We start from the raw sequence: 8,280 nt of genomic DNA on the forward strand, positions 1-8,280 counted from the left end.
CAAACTCTTTTGTTATGAAAATCATGAATATTTCTGGATTAAGGCAGAGATGTTTCTAGGTTAACAAGACCAGATTTGACTTTGGACTTTATTCTTTAAACAAATTTTAAAGAATGGAGGGAAAAATAGGTTATTTATAGAAAATATGTACTGAGAGGTACAAATTTGGTGACAGAAAAGATTTAAGTGCATGCTGGCATCTCAGAAGCAGTTCTCAAAGGGCTTAATTTTACTTTCTTAGATTTTAAGCATGCCTAAGATCTTTCTTCATCCTCGATATTGGGAGCCAAATAGTACATTAAGCGTCCCATATCAGCAATTTTATACTCTACAACAAGAGATAGATCTGCAGGCATACTGAGTGTTACTGTAGGAAGAGAGTGGATTTGTAAAGAAATTCAGGTATCTCAGTGCACAAGTTAGCTGAACTGGCCCATTCATCTCTATCTTCCTCCTCTTTATCCACATTACTTGTTTGTGACAACTTCATATTTCCATTTCCTGGTTCTCCACATGCAGAACACTTCACTCCATCCTTTGCACAGGAAATTACAAAAGCATCTCCAATATGGCTGAGATCTTGGCATATACGTGTAAATTCACCAGAAGGTGTCTTTACTACATAGCTACACTCTTGTTCTGGAATTCCAAGTCATACAACATCTAAATCCATTAACTTCATTTCATTGATTTGGAGCTTTGAATACAAGTGCCAGGGTGTCCACATTATCTTCAGTCCTTAGTGCAATGTGTCTTCAATGCCAGCACATTTTAGTATTTTGGACATGCCAGTGAGGTTCACACCCATGGCCACGTTGCAGGCACAGCGGTACGTGGTGAAGCCCACGGAACACAGGGTGAGCTGCACTAGTGAGACATGGGAGGAGTCCATGCTTTGCAGGTTTGTGCCACTCGAGATTATGCCCCAGCAGGCCTCGTTGAGTGCCTGCTGCACCTTCTTCAGGATGGAGCCCTGGACCAGGCATGCCTCGAACATGGTGGCAGAGTCGCAACGATGTGGCTACAGGCAAAGCTAAGGAGGAAGTTGTAGCCTGCTTGGGCTCTCGGGGTAAGAGCGAGCTGGCAAACGCAGAAGCAAAAGCCCAAGACCCAGGAAGATAACAACATCTCTCTTGCTCTTTGAATTCCCAATTCCTACAACTGTGCCTGACACCCCTGAACGGGTCTGGGCTCTGTGGTCAAGGAATGTACATTCTAAAGGGAGAGAGATACAAATATGGAATCCTGTGTGTTATTGGTTCTGTTGAGGTTAACGTAGGCTGCTATGGGACCTCCAAGGAGAACCACTGCTCATGGGCAGAAGTGGTGGGATGGGTAAAGTGTGTCATAGAAGACTTCCCGCAGGCCACCTCTGAGCTGAGCCTTGAAGACCAAGTAGGACATACAGTGTTTTCAGCCAGGGATATGGTCCATGTGCAAAGGGCTGAAGGTAAGTTAGATGATTCAGATACGTGCGAGTGGTTGAGCGAGGATAGTTGGCAGAGTGGTAGAATTGAGGTTGGCAAGGCTGGTGGGAAGAGGGTTGATGGGCCTGAAAGGCTGTGCTAAAAAGCTAGGACTTTATTCTGAATCTGATGGGAGTGGTATAATTGGAAGGATTGTAATCATGTTCAAATTCATATTTTATTTCTGGCAGCAGCAGGCATGATGGATAGGAGGGCCTGAGACTATAGGTGGGAAAACCAATTTGAAACTTTTGAAATCAAACAAGTAATTCATGTTTGAGAGACCCACAACATACTTTGCCCTTTCCCTCCTTTGTACACAGTAGTTGTTTTGATGGAAAACATCTTTTCTTCCATCTCCACACACTTTAGCGTTACCTATTGTTTGAGGCCCAGCTTGAATGAATGAATAAGTGTAGTGTGGGCCACAGAGAACCAGGTACACAACCCTGGATCTGTTGAGGGTATGTGGCAGGTGATTATTCTGATCATTCATGAATTTATTCTGGGCATTTGGGACAGAACACTTGAATGTCTTGTTTTCTACATGCCAGACACTGTGAAAAATGCTATGTTTACAAGGATTATCTATCTAATCCTCCCAACCGCCTATACAGTAGGTATTATTATTAGCTTTATATTATGGATTAATCAACTGAAGCACAGTTTTATAAATAAATTGCTCAAAGTCACACCGTCATCAGTAAAGATTAAAAATAGAATCTTGGAAGATTGGCACCAGAGCCATAATAATAGTGTTATCTTGTAAAAAGCATTAGACTAAAAGTCAACAGAGGTGGATTCTAGTTAATAAATAATAATTATTATATATCCAGCTTTATAATCTGGTTAGATAGGTGGTATCATCCCCATTTTAGTAGTAAGGATACAATGGATTAGAGGGTTTAAATTAATTGTACAAGGCCACATAGCTTTGGCTTTGAACCCAGGTGTATATGATTCCAAAGTTAATGATTTTAATCACTTGGAAATGCCCTTCCTGGTAGTTCTGGTGCTGATTCATTTGAATGGTCTATGATATTAGACTTTGAGGTCCCGTCATTTGTAAATGGCAGAATTGGACTAGATGGCATCAAGATCCCTCTGCTTTATGATCTATTATCTAAGAGCATCCCAGAACCCCCAGTGATTTCTCCACCTGTTATTCATCTTCACTGCTTTGGGTTGGACTTACTCTTTTGAGTAATGAGAGAAATGTGAAGAAAAGATGACCTGGATAGGTAGCTTGCAAGGTGAACAAGGGGTAGAGGGCAGAGGGCTGGCTCCCAGCCAATTAAAAATTAGAAAAGTAATTGAGGTGGTGTCAAACCTGAAGTCAAGCTCCATACCGCTGACGTATTGGAGGAGAACACTGGGGAAATGATTATGGAGTTTCAAGTCACCCAGAGGCCCTGTGAGAATCATGAGGGAATAAAGAGTATGCTAGCAACAAGTGCATGTGGCAAGCGTGGTATACGCATAGAGCAGTGAAGAAAAACCAGGACTCAGTGGATAGTCTGTTGAGACAACATTGTGTTGAGAATAAAGGTGGAGAAAAGCAGGTCAGTTGGGTGACACCCGATCAAGGCAGCTTGGCTACAATGGAAAGATCATATGCCATCTGGGGACATTTCCTAGGAAATGTGTTTGTAGAAAACCCAAGTTTAAGTAGATAAATTGCTGGGAAAGCTTTCAGGAGAAGAGATGCAGGTCATGCTTATGAGGCTTATTATATTATATATAGTTGGGGCTTTGAGGTATACAATTAGCAATTTGCCTTCTTAGAGTTTGTATGTCACGGAAACAAAAGCATAAAAGATGAGGAAGGGTGAGGTTTTAAGAGAGTGAAGAAAAAAAGGAATAATTGGCACATGATAAAGAAAAAAAAAGTAGGAAAATAGAAACCTTTGTTGTGCAATCGATGTGCAATATGACTGCAATAGATCATTAGGAAGACAGGCCCCATTCCTGAGTCTCTCAGGCCTCCGTACAATTGCTTAACTCCCTCTGTCTGAAATACGGAGGCAAAGTTATAACGAGAACAAGTTGTCATAGACCCAGAAACATTCTTGCACTGGAATGTTTTTTTTACAATATAAATTTGATGGGATTCAGTTCTTTTTAGAAGAATGGGGCGCCTGGATGGCTCAGTCGGTTAAGCATCTGACTTTGGCTCAGGTCATGATCTCATGGTTGATAAGTATGAGCCCTAAGTCGGGCTCTGTGCCAACAGCTCAGAGCCTGGAGCCTGCTTTGGATTCTATGTCTCTCTCTCTCTGCTCCTGTCCTGCTTGTGCTGTCTCTCTGTATCTAAAAAAATAAATAAACATTAAAACAAATTTAAAAAAAAAAGAAGGATAAACCTAGTCTCATTTTCCCAACGGGGGCCTGATAATTAGAAATATCTGTTTCATTATCCTTATCTCATTTTCTCCATATCGAGTAAGGGTCATTTAAGTAAACCATGCTTAACATATACTAGAGAGACTGATTACAGACCCATTGATATAAAAAATAAAGATTGGAGGCTTTTTGACATGTAGATGAAGTGATAGAAAAATGTAATTTTTATTTCTAGGGTCTCAAATGTATGACATGGAGTTCTGAAAATGTGACCTGTGATAACGACATAACCAACTGGACTCCTATGTCACAACTAGGAGTCTGTGAAGATGAAAACAGGGAGAAAGAAATTGTTTTAGGATGAATGCTGATACAATGTAAGATAGTTCTCCAGAGGCAAATGTGTTAATAATAGGGTAGAAACTTGAGACTTCACAGCTGTTTAAGTGTTCGGGAAAATATGGAGCCTTCTCAAGCCAAACAACACACATAACATGGCAGATCTTACTTTTGCTTACTTTTGCTACTCCTAATGAGTGAACATGGCAAGAGAGAGACTGTGGTTTTTTCCCCAAAACGTTTATTGGACTGAAACCAGGTTTAAGGGAAGATACTGCAGGGAAGAGAAATGGCGTCTGTAGATACAGGACAAATCCTTTTAGGGACGGGGTAAGTAAGTTAGCATTTACTATTTATTGAGCATCTGTTTTGTTACAGGAACTTTACTAAGTATCAGTGATTTCATTTTGTGCCCAACAAATCCAGTCGTGCTCTTGAAAATGAGGAACCAGAGAATCAGAAATGTCAAAATATGACCAAAGTCACATAGCTGCTAATTAGGCAAAGTTGGGGACTGTCTCTAACCCCAACTGCAGGCTTTCTCAAACTATCCAAGCTTTGCAATCATCATGTAAGTCATTAAAGGGCAAGTATGATGCAAGAGGTAGATGGTGGTGCAGGAAGATCACCGGGCTGATGTGCTTTAGGGATGACGTAGATAGAGACATCTCTTGCTCCTGCCCTTGCATGCAGTTAAACAAAACAATAACAATATTCTCTTTATAAATGATAATATTATCTATAGAAATGATCATAATGTACATACTTGATCTGCAAACTGATTTTTGCCCAAACAAATGGCATGTGAAAGAAGTCTTTCTACCTTAAAATTATTAAGACTGGGCAACTGAACAATATTTTGACAGGGGTGCCCAGGTGGCTCAATCGGTTGAGTGTCTGACTTCAGCTCAGGTCATGCTCTTGCAGTTTGTGAGGTCAAGCCCTGCATCAGGGTCAGTGCTGTCAGTGTGGAGCCCGCATCAGATGCTCTGTCCTCCTCTCTCTCGGCTCCTCCTCCACTTGTGCTCTTAAAAATAAGTAAAAAATATTTCTAAAAAGAACAATATCTTGACAAACATATCCATTTGCATTAATGGGAAGTTATAATATTTATGAAATTTATTGAGAGTGCCAGAGGAGAAGTAAGACCAGTGTTAATGCTGTTTATAACTACTAACATAACATTTAATATGTGAAGCAGAATAGCTTAATCTCACACAAATTTGATGTCCATTTAATTAATAGTTAATTAATATTAATATCAGAGTACTAAAAGGGCAAGCTACACAAAGTCTAACTATATACTTTTGAAACTGGAATTTTTTATCCCATTAATCGACAACAAAATCCCCAGAGGAACTTCTTTTCTGATTTCATGAGACCTCAAATTATGTTATCACATTAGTTTGGCTGAAAGAAAAAATATTCAAGGACACTATGACATAGTGTTCATCTTCTCCTCTCGGGTACTCAGTTCTGTCCTTGGATCAAATAAGGTGTTTGGGCTGTAATGTATTTTTATATCTCGAAACCCTTCACTGACATTAATGAGGATCACTGTAAGGAACAATATATGCGATACACTCCTATATTTGCAATAGAAATGCTATTGAGGACAGTGTCTATCATACCACTTGACGCCCCTGTTAAACTCCTTCGGAGCATTTGTTTTAGATTTCAGTGCCAGGAATTAATGTCTTGTGGAGAGGCTGATATATAATTCTTCTTTCATCAAATGACAGCAATTTGAATGATTGTGAATCCTAACCTTTCCATCCCCAACCAGGAAGCTTGGAGCCAAATTTGATGCCAGATCAAATACATTATGCTAATAATTTTAACAGGTTGGCATTTTCCTGTTCATAGTATTGTTTTCTATTTCCACTTTATTACCTTCATTTTATATTTGTATATAAAGGACAATTCTTCTTTGTTTTCTCGCTTAACTTAGACAGGTAAAGCAAGTATCTTTTCATTTAACGAATGTAGTATTATAAACGCTGTGTTTTACCACCTTTCTCATTTATTTTGTTCATTTCATTTCTCCGTGTGCGTGCAGTCTTGTAGGGTTTTTCTCTTGCTCCTTGGAATTTAGAAAGTGTGTCAGGATGTGGCTAGCTGCGACTCTCTTTTCAATAATCTTACCTTGCCATTAGTGAACTCTTGGCTTAAAGACTAAAACCTCTCTTCAGCTCAGAGAAATTTTCTTCTTTTATTTCTTTGATGATTATTTCTCCTTCATGTGATCTATTGTCTCATGAAACTAACTTTCTTGGAATGAAACACTTGTAAGGTGGCCAGTTCATCCTGGTTTGCCTGGAACCTCGCCAGTTTTAGTGCAAACCAGGCTGGTTGGTTACCCTATACGTAGCTATTGTGTCCCTGAGGACAGTGGTTATCAAACTATTTATAGTGACAGAGGAGCTTTTAATTTTTAATTTCAAGTCCACCGTGGACCGGTTTTTTAGAAAATACAAAAAATATAAAAGTGAAATAAAAAAAGACATAAATACGAGTCTAATCTAAAAAGTTAGGTTTATTTTCTTAAAATGTTTTAAATCTTTATTTATTTTTAAGAGAGAGACACAGAGTGCGAGCAGGGGAGGGGCAGAGAGAGAGGGAGACACAGAATCCGAAGCAGGCTCCAGGCGCTAAGCTGTCAGCACAGAGCCTGACACGGGCCCGAACTCTTGAAACGCGAGTTCATGACCCGAGCTGAAGTCGGAAATTGAACCAACTGAGCCACAGAGGCGCCCCTAAAAAGTTAGTTTTAGATTCAAAAGACATATAATCACTTTGTCCAAGTGTTCAAAAAGTTTTAAATGCTCTCTGTCTGTTTCTGTAGGTAGCTTTTAAGAGCTGGTGTCACCTTGTGGACTGCACGTTGAGTAGCCCTCCTCCAGGACTTCTCTAATCTGCTCTGGTAATCCCTTCCATCTCCTCCACTCCACATTCTGTTCTCTCCAGCCGGCGCTAAATGCCTCTTTTGTGTCCAAATACCCCATTACATTAAGCTGTGCGCTTCTTAAGGGAGAGAGTTGGAATCTTATTTATCTTTCTATGCCCAGCAATCCGTCACACTGCCAGACAAGAAGTTTGTTAGGCTGCTGTATTCATTCTTTATTGAGATCTGAAGAAATGTACAAAAGTTTTAGTTATGATTGTTTTGGGGAAGGGTGAGATTGTGGGGGCTTTCCTTCTTTTTTTGTACTTTTCAGTATTTTTCTAATTGTGTTCTAACACACATGTATTACTTTTTAAATAGGAAAATGTAGGCATTATTTTAACAACTGATACTACGGAGTAAGTGAGATTCACCTCGTGGCTTGTGGTCAGTCAAAAGCCCCCTTTCACAGTGTAGTTGAATTGTAGGACAGAGGCCAACTTGTGGAAGAAAGAAAAAACAATGCTAAATAATCCCTGTCTTCACTGAAGAACAGGATCCTATTCTCATGCTAGGCTTGGGCTTGGAAAATAATCAAGACATTGGAATGACTAATTTGAGGACACAGTCAAGAAAATATTGTACACATCGCCCCTTAAAAATAGAAGATAGAAAGTGTTTCCTATTCACTCTGTCCCTTTGCAAGTGGTCTGTGATGTTATGAAGTTCAATAACCCTTTGCATTATTCAGACACTGGAATAACTGGATGTGATCATTTAAACTATGAGTGATAGGGCCCTGACTTCCTAACTAGACAATAGTGTTTGAACTGGCAGTTAATCAGTTTAAAAGTGACTTATCGGTAATGTACAATATGACTAATTTAGCAGCTAAGCAGTTTCATTGTGATCTTGGTGTCAGTGGAATTCCTGTCACCTATCCAACAGTTAAGTCATATTGCATAATTGTTGGGTGACATCACTGTGCTGCAAGATTACTGGCTGAAGAAATGAAAAAAAGTTTCCTGGACTGTCAGCCTTTCCGGTATCTGAACGAACGACTTGTGCTGTTACTGCAGTACAGCTGGAGAGGAAAGTAAAAATGTGAGTTGAAGTGGCTGGCTCTTGGTTTGTCATTGAAAACCAGTCTGTAGCACACGGTAAGATTCTCCAACATGCCTAATTATGAGGTCTCTTCCCTTTATGTGGGACTTCACGGTGCCAGTCATTAAGGTATGGGGTGGGAGA

At 39.8% G+C, this 8,280-nt stretch overlaps 1 pseudogene; it reads right to left on the bottom strand.

The window, feature by feature from the left end:
* Positions 1–254: 254 nt before the first annotated feature.
* LOC120237604 lies at positions 255–997 on the bottom strand (annotated as a pseudogene).
* Between the last annotated feature and the right edge of the window lie 7,283 nt (positions 998–8,280).

Source organism: Hyaena hyaena, unplaced genomic scaffold (genome assembly GCF_003009895.1).
Source record: "Hyaena hyaena isolate Hyena2069 unplaced genomic scaffold, ASM300989v1 scaffold_186, whole genome shotgun sequence".
In the NCBI taxonomy this organism is placed as follows: Eukaryota; Metazoa; Chordata; class Mammalia; order Carnivora; family Hyaenidae; genus Hyaena; species Hyaena hyaena.